The 24,347-nt window shown below is 26.8% G+C and overlaps 1 long non-coding RNA gene across 1 annotated transcript; it reads left to right on the forward strand.

The window, feature by feature from the left end:
* The first annotated feature begins 1,564 nt into the window (after nucleotides 1-1,564).
* Nucleotides 1,565-17,741, forward strand: LOC129969240 (uncharacterized). The gene is made up of 2 exons (XR_008784476.1): nucleotides 1,565-5,075; nucleotides 6,462-17,741. It is a non-coding gene; the product is annotated as an uncharacterized LOC129969240 (long non-coding RNA).
* Nucleotides 17,742-24,347: the final 6,606 nt, after the last annotated feature.

A 24,347-nucleotide genomic window follows, 5' to 3' on the forward strand; every position in this document is an offset into this window, starting at 1 on the left:
TTTTTTTTATATAAGAGTTAATATAATATGTACAGAAATATGAATTCCATTGCCATTGAGATTATTTTATTGCAGATCTTTCATATTACAATTTTCTTTTAGTCAGTTGTGTGTTCAAAGTGTAAGAGCTAAATTTTCGATTCATATTTCCCAACTGCTTAGTAAATATTCTTCAGTGTTTTCTTGAAATACAGATTTATCCTTTTCTTTGAAATTAGATTGCAATGACGATTCTATATGACTGAAAATAGTTCTGAATAGTAAATTGTTCTTTAGATTTGCATTTATGTGGTGGAGTGACCAGTATCTAAAATGAAAAAGATTTCTATTGATAATCATGAAGTGTCCCTTTTGAATTGAATGATAAGTTGAATAGAGGAATATAAAGATCGGAGAAGCAGAATTTTCAATGAAGTGATTGTATTGCGTAGTGTTGGTATATTGATTTTGAAATATATTTCCGAAATGCCATTCAGCTGATTTGTAAGGTAGTGGTGTGACCAATAATTGGAAAATATATATTGTAAATAAAGAATAATTTTTCTTAGCTGTGAATGTTGAAGTGAAGAAAGTGTTATCTTGATTAGAGTGAGAAGGTGGAACGATTTGATTAAGAAAGTATTGTTATTCTGTTTAATCTCCTTAACAGAAGAGATTTGGTAATAAAAAATCATAAAATTTTATTATTCGGTAGTATTATTATTATCAGTGTTTGAAAATTTTAATTGAATAAAATTATGTTGCGAAATGATAATGATGAAATGTTTTTCTTTGAACTAGTAATATTGCTCCCCCCCTATTTTTAAAAAATATATAGCAATTACGACAACATTGGTATTTGAGTGAACGAAAATTGTTTAATGAATCTGAGTAGTGAAGTGTCTATTATATGTGCAGTCAATTAGTGTAGTGACCAAATTTTAATCTTAGAAAGTTTGAAAAATAAGTCTCATTTTTTGGTTGAGCATATTAATATATGACGCGATTGAGCATTGGTTTGGTTAATAGTTTTGACATTTCCAATAATGATTAATATTTTTTGAAATAAATTTTTGAATTGCCCTTCAGCTGTATTGTGAAGTAGTGGTGTGACCAATAACTGAAGGTATTGAATTTCACCTTAAGAATAAATGGTTTTAACTGCGAGGTTAATCAGATGAAAGTAATGTCTTGAGTAGCTATAGAACATGGTACGATTTAATGAAGAAAGTATTATTTTCTTGTTTAAGAGTAATAGATAGTAACAGTTTTATAATAGAAAGAATTAATTTACCTACGTTTAAAGCATCGTCGAGAAATTTAATGAAGAGCCCCTGAACATATTTTTAAAAGCAGTCGTTTGCCCTTTACTGAAAATTTAATATTATAAAGATCGCCAAATGGAACCTGAGCTTGAGATTGCCCTTTAGGTTGTTTTGAGAATAGTATTTTAGAGTTTCTATATTATTTTTTTTATATAAGAGTTAATATAATATCTACAGAAATAAGAATTCCATTGCCATTGAGATTATTTTATTGCAGATCTTTCATATTACAGTTTTCGTTTAGTCAGTTGTGTGTTCAAAGTGTAAGAGCTAAATTTTCGATTAATATTTACCAACTGCTTAGTAAATATTCTTCAGTATTTTCTTGAACTACAGATTTATCCTTTTCTTTGAAATTAGATTGCAATGACGATTCTATATGACTGAAAATAGTTCTGAATAGTAAATTGTTCTTTAGATTTGCATTTATGTAGTGGAGTGACCAGTATCTAAAATGAAAAAGATTTCTATTGATAATCATGAAGTGTCCCTTTGGAATTGAATGATAAGTTGAATAGAGGAATATAAACATCTTAGAAGCAGAGTTTTCAATGAAGTGATTGTATTGCGTAGTGTTGGTATATTGATTTTGAAATATATTTCCGAAATGCCATTCAGCTGATTTGTAAGGTAGTGGTGTGACCAATAATTTCAAAATATATATTGTAAATAAAGAATAATTGGTCTTAGCTGTGAGTGTTGAAGTGAAGAAAGCGTTATCTTGATTAGAGTGAGAAGGTGGTACGATTTGATTAAGAAAGTATTGTTATTCTGTTTAAGTCTCCTTAAGAGCAGAGCTTTGGTAATAAAAAAATCATAAAATTTGATTATTCAGAATAGTAGTATTATTATCAGTGTTTGAAAATTTTAATTGAATGAAATTATGATGCGAAATGATAATGATAAAATGTTTTTCTTTGAACTAGTAATATTGCCCCACCCACCCTATTTTTAAAAAATATATAGCAATTACTTCAACATTGGTATTTGAGTGAACTGAAATTGTTTTAATGAATCTGAGTATTGAAGTGTCTTTTATATGTGCAGTCAATTAGTGTAGTGACCAAATTTTAATCTTAGAAAGTTTGAAAAAATAAGTCTCATTTTTTGGTTGAGCATATTAATATATGACGCGATTGAGCATTGGTTTGGTTAATAGTTTTGACATTTCCAATAATGATTAATATTTTTGGAAATAAATTTTTGAATTGCCCTTCAGCTGTATTGTGAAGTAGTGATGTGACCAATAATTGAAGGTATTGAATTTCAACGTAAGAATAAATGGTTTTAACTGCGAGGTTAATCACTTGAAAGTTTTGTCTTGAGTAGCTATAGAACATGGTACGATTTAATGAAGAAAGTATTATTTTCTTGTTTAAGAGTAATAGATAGTAACAGTTTTGTAATAGAAAGAATTAATTTGCCTACGTTTAAAGCATTGTCGAGAAATTTAATGAGGAGCCCCTGAACATATTTTTGAAAGCAGTCGTTTGTCCTTTAATAAAAATTTAATTTTGAAAAAATTGGCAAAATGGAACCTGAGCTTGAGATTGCCGTTTAGGTTGTTTTGAGAATAGTATTTAGAGTTTCTATAATATTTTTTGATATCAGAGTTAATATTATATGTAATGAAATATGTATTCCCTTTCCATTGAGATTATTTTATTGCAGATCTTTCATATTACAATTTTCGTTTAGTCAGTTGTTTGTTCAAAGTGTGAGAGCTAAATTTTCGATTAATATTTCCCAACTGCTTAGTAAATATTCATCAGTATTTTCTTGAACTACAGATTTATCCTTTTCTTTGAAATTAGATTCTATATGACTAAAAATAGTTCTGAATAGTAAATTGTTCTTTAGATTTGCATTTATGTAGTGGAGTGACCAGTATCTAAAATGAAAAAAGATTTCTATTGATAATCATGAAGTGTCCCTTTTGAATTGAATGATAGGTTGAATAGACTAATATAAAGATCGGAGAAGTAGTGTTTTCAATGAAGTGATGGTATTGCGTAGTGTTGGTATATTGATTTTGAAATATATTTCCGAAATGCCATTCAGCTGATATGTAAGGTAGTGGTGTGACCAATAATTGGAAAATATATATTGGAAATAAAGAATAATTGGTCTTAGCTGTGAGTGTTGAAGTGAAGAAATTGGTATCTTGATTACAGTGAGAAGGTGGAACGATTTGATTAAGAAAGTATTGTTGTTTTTCTTAAGGTTCCTAGAGTATGAAAGTTTGAGAATAAAAATTATAAAATTTTATTAGTTGGAATTACAGTTATTGTTGTCATCAGAAAGTGAGTACTTTAGATTCAAAAGTGTTATTCTTCGAATTTTTTCAAAAGTAAGAAACTTAAGTAAGTTTTTTGAGCACGTGATATTTCTCCTCCCCCGATTTAAAAATAGATTTGATACCAAAATTGTTAATAGATGTTGAACGATGGCTTGATCGAATAAGATAAATTGGCCTTAACGTGGCATGTCACTCAAATTACCAAATGTACCCATTGTATTAATATTTAGTAAGTGCCCTTAATTGTTGAAGTAGTTGATCTTAATAACTTTGTTTTTTATTTTTTTAGTGTATAAAAAAAAGATCTGCTGTACAGTTAAAGTAAACAATGTACTTTTATTGCTCTTTCATAGATATATGTGTAAATAACTTTATTATTATTTTTTTTTCAGAATTTCGAAAAACTTGAACCAATAAGTATTAGTGATACTTTTGAGTATTCAGTTGCAAACTATAAAATAGTTATTATAAGAAATTATTGGACCTTATTTTCAATTTATCTTTTCATCCTCGAAAAATCGTCAAGCTTTTATGTTCATAGCGTGGCCCATAAATTTGTCATTTTTCAAATGAACCATTGTTTTTTTAATGAGTTATTTAAGGTACAGAGATGCAATTTGTTTTCATTATAATAATTTTAGCAGAATGATAGTTTTCTAAATTTAAAAATATTGAGTTTAAAAAAATTAATTATTCACTTTTTTTTCGCGAAGTTGCCAATATTGTATGATAGATGGATTGGAATGGTTTTATTAATTGAAAACAATTATTTTCCTGTTATTAATAGAATGGTAAAATTTTTCATTTTAGAAACTTCTTTGGCTGAATGAAACTTTAAATTCTTGTAATTAAGTTAATATGCTTTAGTGTTCACAGAAGAATAGACATTATAAATCTATCATATTTCATTTTTAATGTCAAATTATATACTTTTTATTCTTGTGTTTTATATTATATCGCAGAAATAAGTCGAATTTCTTCGAAGGAAAGTAAAAATTGAGTGTAACTTCTTTCAGTGGTCAATTTTAAATATAAATTTATAAATATCAAAGCACGAAAATTCCTTTATTTGTTCGAATGTTGACTTTATTTTTATAAGACATTTCATTTGTTGTAGGAAATAAACTATTTTAAATAAATTTTATTTATTGTCATTGTTATTTTTTTCCAATGTAGAAATTGATTATTTCATATTGAACTTATGTGTATTTTATATAAATATTTGACATTCACAGAGTGTTTAATTTTTTTAAAAATATTTTATTTAGTTTTGATGGTACATTAAAAAAAATAATTTTTTTTTCTTCCAAGTAGAAAGTTTGTTCCGGAGGTTTTAGATATCTATCAACAGAATACGTGAAATAAAGATAAAAGAGAAGTTAATAGAATACTGAATATAGGATACTTCTGGGCGTGTTGAGTTACTTAAAATATGAAGTCAGTTGCATAGTTCCGACCGTAAAAATGTCTTGGTAAGTGAATGATTTCTGAAAATGTGAAGAAATTGTCTCTCTTTATTGGAGGTTGGTTTTTTGTGTAACGTAATTAATTACCGCTATTTTCCATGTTTAAATCAGTTTTATGTATGTTTAAATCAGTTTTTTTTCCATGTTTAAATCAGATTTGAATGGGCCTGTGTCTTTTCTCTCTGTTCTGTCTTTTCATACTGTTAATATTTTTAAAAATATTGTAAAAAAGAAAAAGAACTTTCCTTTTTCGAACTATATGGGAAATGAATCATAAATGTCTATAGATTTTTCTAGAAAGAAGATAAATTTCTCATCGTCTATATTTATGCATATTTTTTTAATCTAATGTGTTGGAAAACGCGGTGTCATAAAACTATTTTTCATTTACTGGAAAGAAAAGATGCTGTTTTCATCGGGTCTAAACTATGAAATCACTGTAATTATATTTAGTAATATATTAATCTATAACGTACAAAATAAATGAAGGTAAGAATGACAGTAACTGATGATAGTAACTTTATGACAGTAACTGATTTTAAAATATTCACGTATCTGATAAATTTTGCTACCTTAAACACATTACTGATTATTGGCCCAACTTATCTAATAGAAAGCATGATACAAATCTTACTCGAATAGGTCAATTCACGCATAGGCATTTGTTTTTGTGAGAACCCTCCCCTCAATATAGAGATTGCCAATGCCCATAGTCAGTTCACATTCTAATTGATTGCGCGCAATTTATTTCACTACGCATCCGTTGCTTTCAGTCTTCCTCCATTATTTTAAAAGACATTCTTCACAAAATTAATCATCCACATCATTTTACTTTCTTCAAAATGATTGGTTTTTACCATTTGATGTAATTAAAAATAGTTCAATTTTAAAGTGTTCTTACTGCTTTTTACCGTACACCATAAACACAGACAAGTCATGCCAAATGATAAGATTATATTTAATAATTTATAAAACAAAGTTTTAATTCATACCATACGTTTGGCGCAGCATAATGGTTTTTGCACCACTAAATCAAATCATATTTGTTTATGCAAAGGAATCAAATTTAATATTGTTAAAACGTGCATACATTCCCAAGTTCGAAATTTTTGTGGTCTAAACTAATTTAAATATAAACGTACATGAGAGTTTATCTTTGGTTTAGGTTTTTCAATTTTTATGTTAGTTAGTAGGGACTATGGAAATAATTGCAAAGTATAGTTCTAGAAAGGAAAAAGGCATGAATTATTGATAGTTTCTTTCTTAAATATATATACGTTTGTTGCGATTTAATGAAAAACGATTTCTATTCATGTTTTTGTCTTAATAAACTTAATTTTCAGCTACTACCTTATAAAGTAACAATTGTTTTCGTCCCTTCTTTATCTATAGATGTTTCTGTATGAGAAAGTTCCCACGTTTTCCCACTATGCCGTGAGTCAAAATGGTTTCCGTGAATGGTCCCATGAATGAAAATGGTTTTTCCTGTACGAGTATCTTTTAAGACCAGTGTTAATTTTCCTTGCCATTCTACAATCCCACCGTAATTGATTTAATTGCTAATGCGAGTTACCCGGTGAGAATCCTCACTGAATTGACCTTTAATGTAAAGGCGTTTCTGTGTTAGGACCATTGCCAGGCCTTGCAATGATGGGTTCGTATAAACCTTTTTCATTGCAAAATTTGATTTTATTATTTAACAAAAATTTGATATTTTAAACGTAGAAATAGATGTTTTTCGATTGTGACTTTAATTTACGTAGATCTGTTGCTTGTTTGTTTTTAAAATTTAAAAACTAGTGATCAGAATTTTTTAAAAACTTACTCTTGCGTGTTATAAATTTAAAAAAAAATGAATTCAGTCTTTTTTGTAGTGTTAGTTTTATTTACAAATCATATGGGCTAATCATTACTATATGAACATGTTGCATTTTCAGATTCTTTTCAGCAGCGGCAGGCTTTGAAGTAAAAATTAATTGGCAAACCAAAGTTGATTAATCAAAATTCGTTCCCGTATTTCTATGGTAAAAATTTTACTTATTCTGTCTCATAAATAATTTTAAAATTTCAGAGCGTTTGTGATTCAGTTGAGTTCTTACGGTCTAAAGAAACAACACTATCAGCAATTAAATTTCTACTGTAACCGACAATTTCAACGAGAAACTATTCTTTTTTGTGGGTACTAGCGTGATCACAGGAAATAAAAACATTTGTTTTACAAATATATCTTAGATGAAAAGTCTTTTATTTGCATATGAAAGTATAATCTTTTGCCTGGTGATGTGTATGTGCCTTTCAGCTTATTATTGGCAGTGGTGTGACCAACATTATATAGAGTCTGAATTTCTTTGTACATTTATGCACATGTTTGAATTTGAAGTAATGCGATAAATATTTTGCCTCTAGCCATTTTTATAGGCAGTTGTGCCAATCAATGTAATAAAACGTCTGAAAAATGAAATTAGATTTTTATGATAATTATGATTATCTGCTAGTCAGTCATAGTGATAGTGGTGCGATCAATAGAGACGTGTAAATTCCCTGTTTGAAATAAATAATTTTTCTTTTAATTCATAGAATTGCCCTTTAGCTATAGCGTTGAGGTAGTGGAGTGACCAATAATTTGGGTCTTTATTTCTTTGCATTTGAAAATAAAATTTAAAAAAACCTTTAAAAAATAATTTGATTACTAAGATAACGAACCCGTTGCTATTTTTGTCTGTTGTGGTGTGATCTGTATTGAAACGAACATACATAGTGGTATGACTTGTGGAGAGATGATCATTTGTTTTCATGAGAAATCTTAATAGGGATCATTTTAAATCTGTAGAATTACCAGCCACCTGTAGTGCTGAAGTAGTGGCAACAATATATATGTCTTAATGTTTTTTGTAATGGTAATAAAACATAAATTTATGAAATTTAATTATTAATAAAAATAATCCCCGGCGTGATGCTTATCAGTGGGGGAAAAAACCCCAGAAATTTTTGTTATATATCGCAGATAATTTGAATGAATTAATTAATTTTGTTATTTAGAGAAATGTACTTCTCAATAGCGGCAGTAGTGTGACCGAAATTTAATGATTTTTTTATTTCTCTGTATTGGAAACAAAAGCATATTTGTTTAAAATTGGAGTTATCAGGTGTTTTTTTTTTTGTTTTTTTTGTTTTTTTTTGCATAATTACAATTCAATATACTGTTTCAGGTAGTGATGGTGACCAATGTGTGTTCTTATTTTTTAAGCATTTGAAAATAAACCTCTTGAAAGAAGCATGTAGTATTAGATGAATTACTGATAGTTGTGTGACCTATTTGGAGACGAATTTTTGTTATATTTTGAAATATTAAATAAAAATAAATGTAATTCAGAATCTTTTAAATTTATAGACCGACCCATTAGCTGTTGTGTTTAGGTACTGGTGTGGCCCAACATCATATAAAGCCTTAATTTCCTAGTTATGGGAAATAAAGTACTGTTTATCTAACGTAGAGTAACATAAAATAAATATTTTATCCTACGTCTTTTTTCTAGCTGGTAGAATTTAACTTTGATAAAAAAAAAAGTATTATCCTATTGTTAAACATCTCAAGTTGAATGAATGCATTAATGTAATTTTGGTATCGAAAAAATATCCTTCAGCTGTTCTGTAGAGGTAGTGGTGTGACCAAAATTAGATGAGTGTTTCTTTATATTAGAAAATAAAGCACTAAAAGGTATATGGTTAACTTCCAGCCATTCTGGTAGAATTTTTTTTTTTTTTTTTTTGTAAATTTTTTGGTTTGTGGGTGGTGGAGTGTGTTTTATTTTTGTGTTTTTGTGTGATTTTTTTGTGTAATGTTACAAGTGTGAATTCCTTTGTATTAAAAAATAAGACTTATTAATTTGAAATGGAAGTAATGCTATAAAAAATGAAGTAATGCAAAGCAATAAAATTTTTTCCTCTAACTATTCTTTTAGGAATAACATTATTTAGTGTAATAAAATGATGATTTGTTTTGTTATACATCCTATATAGAAATAAATGAAATAACATGTTTATATAATCTGTAAAAATATCCTTTAGATTTTCTGTCAAGGTAGTGGTGTGACCAAAATTAGATGAGTGTTTCTTTATATTGGAAAATAAAGCACTAAAAGGTATATGGTTAACTTCCAGCCATTCTGGTAGAATTTTTTTTTTTGTAAATTTTTTGGTTTGTGGGTGGTGGAGTGTGTTTTATTTTTGTGTTTTTGTGTGATTTTTTTGTGTAATGTTACAAGTGTGAATTCCTTTGTATTAAAAAATAAGACTTATTAATTTGAAATGGAAGTAATGCTATAAAAAATGAAGTAATGCAAAGCAATAAAATTTTTTCCTCTAACTATTCTTTTAGGAATAACATTATTTAGTGTAATAAAATGATGATTTGTTTTGTTATACATCCTATATAGAAATAAATGAAATAACATGTTTATATAATCTGCAAAAATATCCTTTAGATTTTCTGTCAAGGTAGTGGTGTGACCAAAATTAGATGAGTGTTTCTTTATATTGGAAAATAAAGCACTAAAAGGTATATGGTTAACTTCCTGCCTTTCTGGTAGAATTTTTTTTGTTAATTTTTTGGTTTGTGGGTGGTGGTGTGTGTTTTATTTTTGTGTTTTTGTATGATTTTTTTTGTGTAATATTACAAGTGTGAATTCCTTTGTATTAAAAAATAAGACTGATTTATTTGAAATTGAAGTGATGCTATAAAAAATTGAAGTAATGCGATACAATTTTTTTCTCTAACCATTCTTTTAGAAATAACATTATTTAGTGTAAAAAAAATGATGATTTGTTTTGTTATATATCCTATATAGAAATAAATGAAATAGCATGTTTATGTAATCTATAAAAATATCCTTTAGATTTTCTGTCGAGGTAGTGGTGTGACCAAAATTATATGTTTCTATATTTCTTTGTATTGGGAAAAGAAATTTTTTAGAATTGAATTAATAATATAAATAAACCATTAGCCATTCTTGTAAATAATAGTGACCAGTAAAGAGATGAATATTTGTTTTATTGAAAAAGCGCTAATAGAAGTCAAACTACTAGATATTTTCATATAATTGCCCTTCAGTCACAGTGTACAGGTTATGTTGTGTGAATGTTGTATGTGTTTTATTTTTCAGCATTTGGAAATTAAAGAAAACTTTGATAATTATGGTACTGCTTGTTATTCTTACTGATTTTATAGCCTTTATCGAGACAAACATTCATTTTGTTTTGAAATCCTAAACAAAAATATATGTAATTGAGAGTCTTAAATTTATAGTACTACGTATTAATTGTAGTATTGAGGTAGTGGTAGTGGTTTTACATCAGGAATAGAATACTTTTGTTCTTATATAAATTCCATATCGTGGAATACATGAATAAGTGCGTTTTTGTTATCTGAAGAAATGTTCCATTTGTAGAGGTAGTGGTTCCAATATTAGATAAGTATTCTTCTATATTGAAAATTAAAGATCATTTCTTTTTTAAATAATAAGGTAAATTTAAGGAAATGTGAAATAATAAGGTAAATGATTATCGGTTTTTTTTGTAGATTTTTCATGTGATGAATATAGAGACCAGCAAGATAATTCCAAAAGTAAATAAATAAATTATTTTAGTATTTGAAAAAGTGCCTCTATTTCATATTGTGGAGAGATTGACTAAGGTATATGAGTCTATTTCATTGCGTTTGAAAGTCATGCATTTCTCAAAAATAGAAATTAAGGTAACATTAAATAATTAACTCTTAGCCATTCTTCCTGAAAAATTGTGTCTGGTATAGAAATGTTTGTATTTTATTGAAAAATCCCACTGTGTGGTGAATGACTTTTTATCTGTAGCATTGCCTTTTCATCTGTAGTACTGTTGAGATATTGGTGACTTGACAAACATCGTAATTTTTTAAAATTTTTTTATTATTCTTTGAAGAGTAAAGCACTTTTTTTTTTATATGGAAGTATAAGATAAAGAGTTTACCGGTAAGATTTCCTGATCATTAGTAGTCATTTGAAGAATGTAAAATATTTAAGAGTAATTTTATTGATTTCTGAAATAGAAAGATTTTTGTATACACACTTTCCTCCTGACTGGATGGTAATGCAGTTGATAATTTTTATGTTTTCCTTCTTAGAATCTGAGTAGAAATCATTGCTTAATATATTAATATCTTTTTAATGCAAGTTTTGTCTAAATACTTTTTTAATATTTGATTAAAGTAATCTTTCTTTCTTTCTTTTTCCTTCTAATTTTTGGTAATGAAGTAACGTTAGTTGGTTTGTGAGATAATATGCCCAGTATTCTCAAAGTAATTTTATCATTAAGAATTGATTGATTGAAATTCAAATGACTTGGTAAAATAAGATGATTAACTTTCCTACTTGGTAATTAAGTCGTCCCAAAAAATGTTGTGCAATAGATTTTTAAAGAAAATTTTTAATGAGTGGTAGTGATATGAAAGTTGCATAACAATGTATTCCATTCCCTTAAACTTGAAATTGTTAATTAAAGCACTTTATTGTAAAAATAAAAAAAAAAGTAATAAAAAATCTGCCACAGATTTTGATTGAGGTGAATTAAGGATTTTATGTGAATGAAATAATTATATTTAAAATGCCTTTGACAGAGCTTTCAGTTAGAAATTTATACCAAATGATGTTATTTTTCTTCCATCTTTCAAAGTTTTCTTTTATCATGATGTAGATGTTCTGAAACCATTATGCATTAGTTTGGTTAAATATTGCTTCTCGTTTTGCAAATAAATTTATTTATAGGTCTAGGAGACTTAGAAGTAGTTATTTGTTGGTAAGTTATATTTGTATTGTATTGAAATTTCATAAAATATTTTTTGTTGTGTGAATTTTCATTAAAAAAAATTCTTTTTCCACCTTAATAATGAATATTAGTCCTGCACTGATCGCACAATTAATGCTTATTGATTTTTCTCTAATGAATACTGACCATAATGTTGCATAGCATTTTATAAAATATAGTAATTGAAAATTTAATATAATTCATTCATATTAAAATAGCGAGGCTAGAAATTATAGCCGAGAGTTTAATTATATTAAAATAACTTACAGAAGTAAAGTGTATACTAGATATTCGTTTTCTTTTCATTTTAATGTAAAATCTTATTTACTTCTGCCGGTTAACAACAACTTGCTGTAGGCTGCTGTCTTGAAAAACCTGAATGTTATAACGACAAAGTAATCTCAGTATTAATTGCTAAAATGTGTAAGTATAAATTTGATCAGTTTCTGAATTCCTTTCAAATTTTATATTATCATTTATTTGTGATTTAAAGCCATTTTGACATCACGGTTTTACTCTAAAAATGTTTGCAGTTATTAAGGGCTTTTTAAATACAAATAGTAAAAAAAAAAAATTCGATAATTTAAAATATAGTCCAGAATTATGTCCATGTAATTTGTCGAATTTTCTGTAAAAGCCTTTTTTGTTTTGTTTTCCGAATTTTCTCATAATGTATTCGCATTAAACTCCAGAATGAATCGTAAGTTATCTTAAGAAATTTTGCTTTAATTTTTCCTCAATTGTTATTGAAATATTCTCTAATTCGTTACTCCTTTTATGGATGTCCACCCCTTTCCCATTTGCCGCAATTGACTTAAGACTTAAATTATTATAATTCATAATTATTTAGTTAAATTTGTGTAAAATTGTTAATGGAATAATAAAAAAGATCCCCTTTCCTTAAAGTTTTAATTCCGCTAAAATCTGTAATTAGAAAACTGTTTTTTGGCCCTTGAGAAATTTATACATTAAAACAAACTTAATATATTTAAGATTAACTGCTTTATGCTAAAAGTAGACTGTATTTGGAGATTGAAATTTAAATAATTAATTAAACCTCGTTTGTGGCAATTTGAAAATTAAAAAAAAAAAAAAATTCTTTCATGATAGAGTATATTTCAAAATTGCGGCTCAGGATTTCCTAACATGTTAAACTTTTGTGGGAGGATAGGGTGGCTATTTGGGGAGGAGGAGGCCACCAACTTAAAAATAAATATTTTTTCATAAAATTTATTTGTTTTTGTTTTTTTTATTTTATGGAGCACAATTTATTGCTCTTTCAACATTAAATGTCTTGCAATTTCCTACAAAATAAGGGAATAAATAAATAAAAAAACGTAATGAGTAATTACTGAAGCAATGTATCCAAAATAAAGCAACAATCCTTGTATCAGCGGGTAACGACTGAACTAATTTATCCAAATAAAATGACTATCAGATATTGATGTATCCTTAATAATAACATTCTGACAGTATAAAATATAATCTAGTAATTTCAGAGCTCATCAAAGAATGATTAAAAATTGTATGCAATTCTCAGTTTATGAACAGTTTTATGGGAGGACAGGGTGGCTATTTGGGGAGGCGGAGGCCACCTAGTTAACATTAAAATAATATTTTCTTCAACCGTTTATTTGATTTATTCAAATCAAAACCAAGCAATCATTAAGCAATTAACGTTATCATCAATACTCTTTCCAGTGAGTCGAATTCTAATGGTGAAGGATTCATTGAATTATTGTTAAATGTCAATTAAAAGAGACAGTTTTGTTCTAAAACTAATAAAAATGTAAATTATTAACTTTCTTGTAAAATAAGAAATAAAAAAATGTATACGAAATTTTTAAAGATTTGCTATCGACAATTCATGCTCCAAATCGATAATTAATATCGATTTGAAGCATTATGGGAGGACAGGGTGGCTATTTGGGGAGGTGGAGGCCACCTAGTTAACATTAAAATAATATTTTCTTCAACCGTTTATTTGATTTAATCATTTAACAGGTTTCTTTATTTGATTCGTTCTTTAGATCATTGTTATTTTCGGTTTATTAAAGTCATATTCAAATCAAAATAGCCATTAAGTAATTAACGTTATCATCAATGCTCTTTCCAGTGAGTCGAATTCTAATGGTGAAGGATTCATTGAATTATTGTTAAATTTCAATTAAAAGAGACAGTATTGTTCTAAAATTTAAAAAAAATATATTATTAAAATTCTTGTAAAATAAAAAAATTGTGTACGAAATTTTTAAAAATTTGCTATCGACAATTCATGCTCCTAATCCATAATTAATATCGATTTGAAGCATTATGGGAGGATAGGGTGGCTATTTGGGGAGGAGGAGGCCACCGACTTAAATATAATTAAAATATATTTAAAATCTTAAGAGACTTTATTGCCGAAAACGAATTTTAAGCAGGAAATTTTAAATATTTTCGTAGAATAAAATTAAAAAAAAGTATAGAAAATTTAATAAATTCTTTTTGATTAGTTATCAAATAGTATTTCCTTAGTTGGCTCTGAAGTAAATACTTGTACATTTTTTTGTAGATAATTTATCAAGAAAAATTTGAAAAAAAAAAAAAAAAAAAAAAAAAATTGAACTTAAATTAAGAATGCTGTTGATTTATCAGTTTATCGTACGACACAAAGCGTTTAGAAGTGTCAAAGATAATCCATTAAATTGTTTAAATAAAATTTACATTTGGTTTATCTTTTCCTTTAATTCTGTATTTAAAAAATGCTAATATATTTATTACATATCCCATAACATTAAGCTGTGTATATAGGTGTAAAATATATAGTACGAAATTTCATATTTTTACTCTGTAATATCAATCATCATCATCATCGAGACAAATTACTGTTTCCTGAAGGATGTTTTTACTCTTATTTCTCACAGGGCAATTTAAAGATCAAATTAAGCTACGTGTTTTTGAAAGTGTTGTGCTTCATGTCTGATTGCAGCGAAATTAAAAGATATCCCCCCCCCCCGGCCATTTTTGTTATTAAATTTGATGGTAAGTGAAAGCTGTTTAAAGATGTTGAAATTTCAATTATCGATGGAGTATTTAATAAATCAAAACTTGCGTTGCTTTTGTATTTCTCTGTCAAACGTTTAAATTCTACGTTAAATTCTGTTTAAATTCTTTTTCGAAATGTGAAATAATTTGTCATGTTTTTAAGAAATATAAATTTGTCTCGGTGTGAGTCCCGTGATTCAATGTCGATATATTTAATGCTTGATCGTTTTCGATATTTCGTCGTTGGTTTTAATTTTATTAAAAAGCAACTTAATTTTTTCTCTCTCTCTCATATTGAATGCGTTTTTTTTTTTCTGTTGTTGTTTTTGTAAAGAGCTATTTTTCAGAGAATCACTTATGACCAAACTGAATAATACGATTTTGAATATACTACAATTCGTATCTTGTTGCTGTGAAATCGAAAGAAGTTTATGCGATTCTAACCTTTATATTTAGGGTAAGTGAACGCTATTGAAAATGTGATAATATTTCATGTATTGATTATTGTTTTATAAATCTATTATTATTTTTAAAGAGCTTTTTCATACATATACTTCAGTGAGTGATGTTTAGCTGTTTTTGATCTTCGTTTAGAAAGTAAAGAATAGACGCTTTTCGTATTTGAAAGTCAAATTATTAAAGTATGTATGTCAAATTAAAAAAGTATTATAAAGAAAGTAAAGTATTATAAAGAAAGTCAAATTATTAAAGTATTATAAAGAAAGTAAAGTATTATAAAGAAAGTCAAATTATTAAAGTATTATAAAGAAAGTATGTATTTATTTAAAAAAATAAGAAATTATCTTGGTTCTTTTTATATATAAAAGGTCGATGGATTCAAATTTTTCTTAGATATGTTTAAATAACTAATGCTTAATTGTTTTGGTTTTAGTGGTTAAATGGTTGGTTTAGAGGTCCATATATCTATTAAAAATCGCTTTTCTCAATTCTTATAGAATATATATTTCCCCCTCTTGTTTTTCTTTGTAAAAACTATTTTTCAGACGATTATTTTCTATCAATCAGTGCGATTGTGATTTCGAATGTGTTGCACTTCATATTTTTTGGGTGCGAAATGGAAAATCTATTAGTTCGATTCTGACTATTGAATTATGTGGTAAGTGAACGCTATTGAGAAAAGGTATTGAAATTTCATGTGTTTATTGATCATCATTAAAAAAGTAAATTGCCTTTTTGCTTATCATATTTGTATGTCAAATAAATAAAATTTTTTCATCTATTTGCTTCATTGATACAATGTCAACAATGTTTTCTGTTTTGTGTAGAATGTATTTTTTTTTCTTTCTGTTTTGTTAAAATTGTTTTTCAGAGAGTGATATAAGAACAAATTGAGTAATGTGGTATTCAAAGTACTGCACATGGCGCTGTGTTGTATCAAAATTAAAAGAATTTTTTTCTCCTGCAAACCCAACTCTAAAATTTAACAGTAAGTGTACGTTATTTGGCAAGGGAGTGAAATTTTATGCACGAGTTAATCCGTATTATAAGAAGTGGAAAGTTGTCTTGTTGCATTACATGTTTGAAAGTCTAATAGTTCAAAGTAATGTTTATTTAATAGACAGAAATTTGTCTTGCTACTTTTCATGTTTGGAAGTAAAATACTTAAAAGTGGTGCTTATTTTAAGAAGTAAAAATTGTCTTGGTACTTGTCATATTTCAATTATTTAAATTTTTCATCCATATGTTTTAATGGATAATGCTAAATTGTGTTTTATATTCCGTCGATAGTTTTTATGATCGATATTTTTATTAAGAAGTAACATTTTTTGATTCGTATAGAACGTATCCCCCCCTCTTCTTTTCCCCCCCAAAAAATTTACTTATGACCAGATTGAGTTATATCATTTTGAATGTTCTGTACGTAATATTCTATAACTGAGAAACTAAAAGAAATTTGTTCATGTTATTCCAAACATAGAATGTCATAGTAAGTAAAATGGTATTTATTTGAAAATGCATTAAAACTTCAGAAATTGAGTAAGCGTCATTTAAAAAGTAAATAATTGTATTGGTGTATTGTGAGAGTTTTAAATTTTACATCTAAATATTTAAATAATTTTTTTATCGATTATTTACTGTATAATAAAGGAAGATTATATAGTATTTTAAAATTCATTGAAAGCAAATGTCTTAAATTCGTTTTTTTTTTTTTTAATTATAAAGGGATGTTTTAAAATTTCATGTTTAAAAGTAATTGAGAAGATTTATAAGCTAGTGTTTATGTTTATAACAATTGCTTACACTGAAGTTTCGTAGATCATCTTAGAAAATCTTAGAAATGCATTGGTTGTGGAAATTTCCCCTCAAGTTTTAAAATCGATTAAAACAATTACATATTGTAATAAAAATTTAAAAATTTTTCTCAACTTCATTTAAAAAAAAATCAGTTATGAATTAAATATAATTTAAATGATAATTTCAGAAAAGGGGCGGATTTGTTTTAGTTCGTTTTTAAGTAAATATATTTCCGAATTTTCGGGTTTCTTTAATACTGAATTTTCTTTTCAGAAATCATGCTTTAAGCAAAAATTTTTTCTACCTTTTCTTATATAAATTTGTTTGTTTGTAAAAGGTTTCCACTCCTTTTCCAACTATGCTGCTGAATATGCTGTTGGTTTATCCCGTTCGAGCTCCTTATAAATTTGCTGGTGGTTTATCCCGTTCGAGTTCATTATAAATATGCTGGTGGTTCATCCCGTTTGAGTTTCTTGTATGATCAGGGATAATAATTGGTCCACTCTTTGAGATCCGCTGTAATCAAATTGATAGGAATGCGAGTTGACCCGGTGAGAATCCTCATTGAATTGTCCTTTAATGTTAAGGCATTTCTGTGTTAGGACTATTACCAGGACTTGCAATAACGGGTTTGTATTTAAGGTTTTAATAGATAGTACTTTTTCTTATTTTACAAAAATTTTCTCTCATAATGTCAGTAATAAGTGTTTTCTCAACTGGAAAGTTATTTTATATAGACATTTTTATTGCGTGTATATTTTCATCCATATTAATTTTAGTTTAGTTTATATGTAAATATACGAAAGTGCTTAAAAACTTGTAGTTGCTGTAATTTTATTCATGGGCTACTTATTACAGGTTACTTATGAAATTTACTTATGTATTTTAAAGTTTCAGTTTACTAAATGAAAAATTTTCTGAAGATCCTGATCAACAAATACTACTACAAATAAATTTTTTTTTCTATGATGTACTGTGCTCTCTAATTTCACAGAAAAATATCATGATATGAGAAATTTCAATTAAATATTCGTTAATTTCATGGTGGTTAAACTATGATTTAGATTTCATTTATTGTATCTAAATATTAAAAATCATAAGTCTTCTTCGAATTAAATAAGTACGTTCGTAAGAGATAAATTTCTTTTAAGATATCATTATAAAATAAATAAGGAAGTAAACCATTGTTTTTCTGCAATTCTAATTGGTTACAGCTAGTAAATTTAAAACGAACACATTCTGATATTTTGGGCAGAAGTGGTGTGAATAAGACAGTTAATCAATTCATCAATGTGAGATTTAAATATTTGAAATCCACTGATCATAATCAAATATTCCATAAGTTGTGATGTGTGATTTAGGTATGATTAGTTGATGAAAAATGTAATTTTTTTTCTCGGTATAGTTTATTTTATGACAGCTTGTGATATTTTATATTCAAATAAAGTAAAGAAAAAAGTCCTTAATGGGTATTCTAGAATTACCATATACCTATCATTTTTGAGATAACTAAATCAGGTAATCTGAAAATCTAAATTTCAATCTTATTAAGTGATTAATTTCTATTAAACTTGGATAGATGGAGCCACGTTAGCGACTGTGACACTGCTAATCCTCCATCTGAAAGAGATTCACATTGCGATGACATTGATTCAATAAAATTAGTAATGGGGAATTGCTTTAAAGAACTTGAATTGTTCTTTAAATAAAAAATAAAAAAAAGACAATGTTTACAATATTTCTTGGATTTTTTTAACGTATAACAATATTTACTCTTAACCTTTTTTTATTATTATAAAGCTCATATTAAAAATAAATAATATAAAAAATATATTGAAAAAATTAACCTTAAGAGATTTTTAAATAATACTGTAACTATCACTAACATAAAGTTTAATTTTCATTCAAACTGGTTCAATTTTATAAATTATTTTCTTAAAAATGCTTAGATTCTAAAACTAATCATTGAAAGATAAAAATAGTACATTCATTTCGGCTTTCGAAGAGTTTAAGTTGTTTAATTGCTTAGTTTAAAGAATTAACAGCTGTTATTTCTAAAATTGCTAGTTTCATTGGTAACTATACAGTCAATTTAAAAAGCTGATGTTTTTTTTTTTTTTTTTTAAAGAATGAATGTTTGATTTTCAGCAGTCTCAACTATATTTTTTACAGTTAGAAATTTCCGAATTGAAAATCAATATGTTGGGCTTTCTAATTTGAGATACGTTTTATTTTCAATAGATAATACTCAATGTCGAGTAGTTCGAAGTTTTCTAGACACATATATCGATATGAAATAAATAATAATAAAAAAGTCCAGATCTTAAAATGTTAAGCAACACGCTGCTAGGTGATATTATCTCATATTAATGTTAAAAGTAATTAACGTTAAAAGGATATACATTGAATGTATAATTTAAAATCCCTTGACTTTTCATCATCCTAGTAGAATATAAGGCTGTATTCCTCACAGTATAATTGATTTTAAGAAGGGAGAAAAAATAAGAAAAGAGAAAATCTGTTTTCTTTACAGTATAGTTGATTTTAAGAAGAAAAATAAAAAGAGCTTTATCAATTCATCAAAGTTGTGAACGTAGGTAAACAGTGTTATACTTTTTAATGATATTCATATCTGTACATCGATCATCTAAATAAAACGAGAATGAATTCTAGCTCTTTCCTATGATTTTTTTGTTGTTGAAATTTTTGACTCTTTCAAAAAGTACATGTAATGACCAATTTTATTAGTATGAATTCCAAGTCTTTTAAATATGATGCAAGTTAGGAATGCTGCAAATAATTTAACTCCTAACTTCTAAAAGTTTAATTCTCCTAACTTATAGAAGAGAAGAGTTCTCCGTAACTTCTAAGAATTTCTTTAGATTCATTGGAAACAGTAAAAATTTATAAAATGTTTAATTCATAAAAGAACGAATTTAAAATGATGATATTAGATATTTTAATAAGTTGAGTAAATACTACTAACTTCTTAAGGAAAAGAGGGGAGGGAGAAGAAAGGCGAGGAAAACTCGCACTTTAAAGTAGTTATAAGAATGAAAAAGAAATTAAATTTTTTTTAAGGTGTAAGATTTCAAATAACATATCGATACTGTAGTTTCGCTCAGAATGAAATTTAATCCTTTAACTATTGAATGATAGAGTAATGTGATAATCCTATATAATAGTAATTTTCAACAGGATTAAATTAAGTACGTTACTTGAACTCATTTACTCATATACCAGATAGAAATTTGGTAAGCATTGTAATACTCATCAATTTCAAAAAGTTTTTAAGGTACCCTAAGATTAAATAATTTAAAACAAAATGACTTTTAATCTCTCAACAATGATGTTGGTAGTGGAGTAACCTGGAGTGTAATTTCATTCAACATCAAGGTGTCTTTAAATCATACAATAATAGAATAATTTTATGCTAAATTCAATTGCCCATCTTGCCTACATATTGAGCTTTTAATGTGATATGCGGGTAATTTATTTATTTTTAGGCTTAAGGAATTCCAAAGATAACAAATATTTGTACTCTTTATATAGCACAATTTTTAATTCATTCATATAATGTAGTACAAAATGATGCAACCATGAATAAAAAGGATTTTGCACAAGATATTGTGTTCTGTATTAAGCTGAATGAATGTAAGCTACAAGGTAAGGTTGAGGAAAATTAATGACAATTTCAATAATATACATCGATGGAATAATTCAATATGGCATAAATTAAAAGGCCCCCTTCAGTTATGAAAAGATTATTCTCAAAAGCAGGGTTGATATCGAAACATTTTTAGGCAAAATAATGACGAGTATTTTTAGTTCTATTATATATATTTTTTTCAATTATAGAGATTCTCATCAATTAAGTGAATTTAAATTAAAATCTCGGTCTGTTCATGTAAGTATTCGATAAAATATAAATTATTAAAACTTTAAATTTTAAAATATTATCAAAGTTGTTGCTTCTTGTTTGTAGAATTAATTTATCATTCTTCAAAAAAGTCTTATTAACAATGCAATATTTTGATATTTTAAAAATATATAGATTTTTTATTCAGTGTCTGTATAAAATCGAAGAAACTTAAGCCCCTTGTTCTAAGAGTAAGTAAAATGAACTTCGAAAAGTCTAGTAATATTTAATTTCTGATAAAACAGAATTATTCATGGAAAAAACATTTAAAAAGATAGGTAATCAAACATTAAGTGTTGCTAAGATCAGACATTCATGTCATTAATATTCCATTTAATAAAATGGACTATTTCTACGATTCTGTTGCGATTAGAGTTAATGTTCTAAATATTTTATAAAATAAAATATTGTTATCCGATTTCAGAAAATCTTTGAAAATATTCTGGTCCCTTGTATGTTTATGTGTTGTTTATTACACAAATTGAGAAAAGACATAATTTTTGCATCATTAAAATATTGCAGTATATTTTGAATAGGAATTCTTTGAAAGCTTAAATTTTAGTATATTTAGGCCATATGTAAAGGCGTTCTAATGAAACTAGTTAAATTTTTTAATTTGGTTAAGTGAATGTTTACTCTTAAAAGGTGCGACAAATAAATAAGTCGAACAAAATAACTTACTAAGGGAAAAACAAAACAAAAAAAAAACATCTTATTTGAATGAAGCAGTTGAATAAGGTGCAAATTAAAGCCGCCATCATAATTGATAAAACTTTTGGTATAAGTCGCAGAATTTTTATCTATAATATGAAATTAATTTAAAGAATACCATCCATACCCTTAGAGAATCTAGAAATTAAGTATTATCTTCATATTGAATTGAGAATTGAGGAATTGTGAAAAGTGTGATTTTTTAATCATTAAGGATAGTGTTGAATATTTCGAATTGAAATTTTTCGAAATCTCAACCTTTATTATTTTCTGTGCATATGTTTAAGACTTTCAATGAAAGTAATTTATTCTTCTATTTTGTTGAGTTAATGTTTACATTTTAAGAGAAGTGACAGATAAATGACTCAAACAATGTGTCCTACTGAAATTTAAAGAAATTGTATCTTAGTTGAACGAAGTAGTTGCAAAAGGTACCTATAATATCCTCCAAAATAAATGATATACAAATTGGTATAAAACGCAGAATTTATATCTCTAATGTGAAATTAAATAAAAAAAGTATCATCAAATAATTAAGAGAATATTCAGAATTTGTATTCTTTAAAAAAGTGGTAAGACCGTTGTTACTATCTAAGTGTACGTCATTTCAGAATAGTATTTTGATCAAATTGTGTTGAAAAAACGGTCCCATTCATTTAACATTGTTGTAAGCAGCAATGAAGACATTTATACACAGATATGTTCAAAATCAGATATGTTAATTCATCTAGTTCTGAATTAATATATACCCCTCAATGTTATGTGACTATAAAATTAGAAGATATAACATGGAATATCTTTAATATTCAAATTTACCTTCTGAAATTAAGCAATTAAGATTATGTTATTTCTGTATGATTTAAGAGAATTATTATCGAGAAGAGTAATGTAGAATTCCACAATTTTTCATGATAATTTAAAATGTGATTTTTTTTTTTTTTTACAAATTTACCAAATTCTACAACGTTTGGGACTAAATTTGATATTGCCCCAAACATTTAATTAAATAAGAAATTGTTATCTGTCTTTCGAAAATATTCTGGTCCCTTCTGTTTTTATATGTGGAGTATGCAGGAATTGAAAAGATGTGATTTTTTAATCATTAATGATAATGTTGGATAGTTCGAATAGAATTTCCACGAATTCTTTCCCTTTAGTATTTTCTGCGCTTATGTAAAAGAGTCTCAATGAAAATAATTTATTCTTCTATTTTGTTCAATTAATGTTTACATTTTAAATGCAGTGCCAGATGAATAACTCGAAAAATGTGTCCTGCTTGAATTATTAAAAATTACATCTTACTTGAACGAAGTAGTTGCAAAAGGTATCAAAATGATCCACCATAAGTGATATAGCAATTGGTATTAGAAGCAGAATTTATATGTTTAATATGAAATTAACTAAAAGAATATCATAAATTGCTTGAGAGAATCTTCTCAATGTGTATTCCTGTAATAAGTGGTAAGACTATTACCGTTTTCATTATCTCAGTGTACATAATTTCAAAATAGTGTTTTTACCAATTAATAGATTGTGTTGCAAAATTGGTCATCTTTCTATAATTTTCACATAAGGAGCAGTAATGATATTTATATACAGAAATGTTCAAAATAAATTCATCGATTTCTAAATTAATGTATTCCCCTAAAAGTTATGTGACTATGCAGTTAGGAGATGGAACATAGAAAATCTTTAATATTCAAATTTACCTTCTAAGATTGAACAACTGAAATCATATTATTTCTATATGATTGAAGAAAATTATTATCGAGAAGAGTAATGTGGAATATTTTCCCCAAAATGTTTAATTAAATAAGATATTGTTATCTGTCTTTCGAAATTTTTCTGGTCCCTTGTGTTTTTATATGTGGAGTATGCAGGAATTGAAAAGGTGTGATTTTTTCATCATTAATGATAATGTTGAATAGTTTGAATAGAATTTCCACGAATTCTTTAACTTTAGTATTTTCTGCGCTTATGTAAACGAGTCCCAATGACAATAATTTATTCTTCTATTTTGTTGAGTTAATGTTTACATTTGAAATGGATTGACAGATGAATAACTCGAAAAATGTGTCCTGCTTGAATTTTTAAAAATTACATCTTACTTGAAAGAAGTAGTTGCAAAAGGTATCAATAAAATGATCCACCATAAGTGATATACCAATTGTATTAGAAGAAGAATTCATATGTTTAATATGAAATTAACTAAAAGAATATCATAAATTGCTTGAGAGAATCTTCAGAGTGTGTATTCCTGTAATAAGTGATAAGACTATTACCGTTTTCATTATCTCAGTGTACATCATTTCAAATTCTTCTAATTTGTTCAATTAATGTTTACATTTTAAATGCAGTGCCAGATAAATAACTCGAAAAATGTGTCCTGCTTGAATTTTTAAAAATTACATCTTACTTGAACGAAGTAGTTGCATAAGGTATCAATAAAATGATCCACCATACCAATTGGTATTAGAAGCAGAATTTATATGTTTAATATGAAATTAATTAAAAGAATATCATAAATA

The sequence above is a fragment of the Argiope bruennichi genome, chromosome 5, assembly GCF_947563725.1.
Source record: "Argiope bruennichi chromosome 5, qqArgBrue1.1, whole genome shotgun sequence".
Classification (NCBI taxonomy): Eukaryota; Metazoa; Arthropoda; class Arachnida; order Araneae; family Araneidae; genus Argiope; species Argiope bruennichi.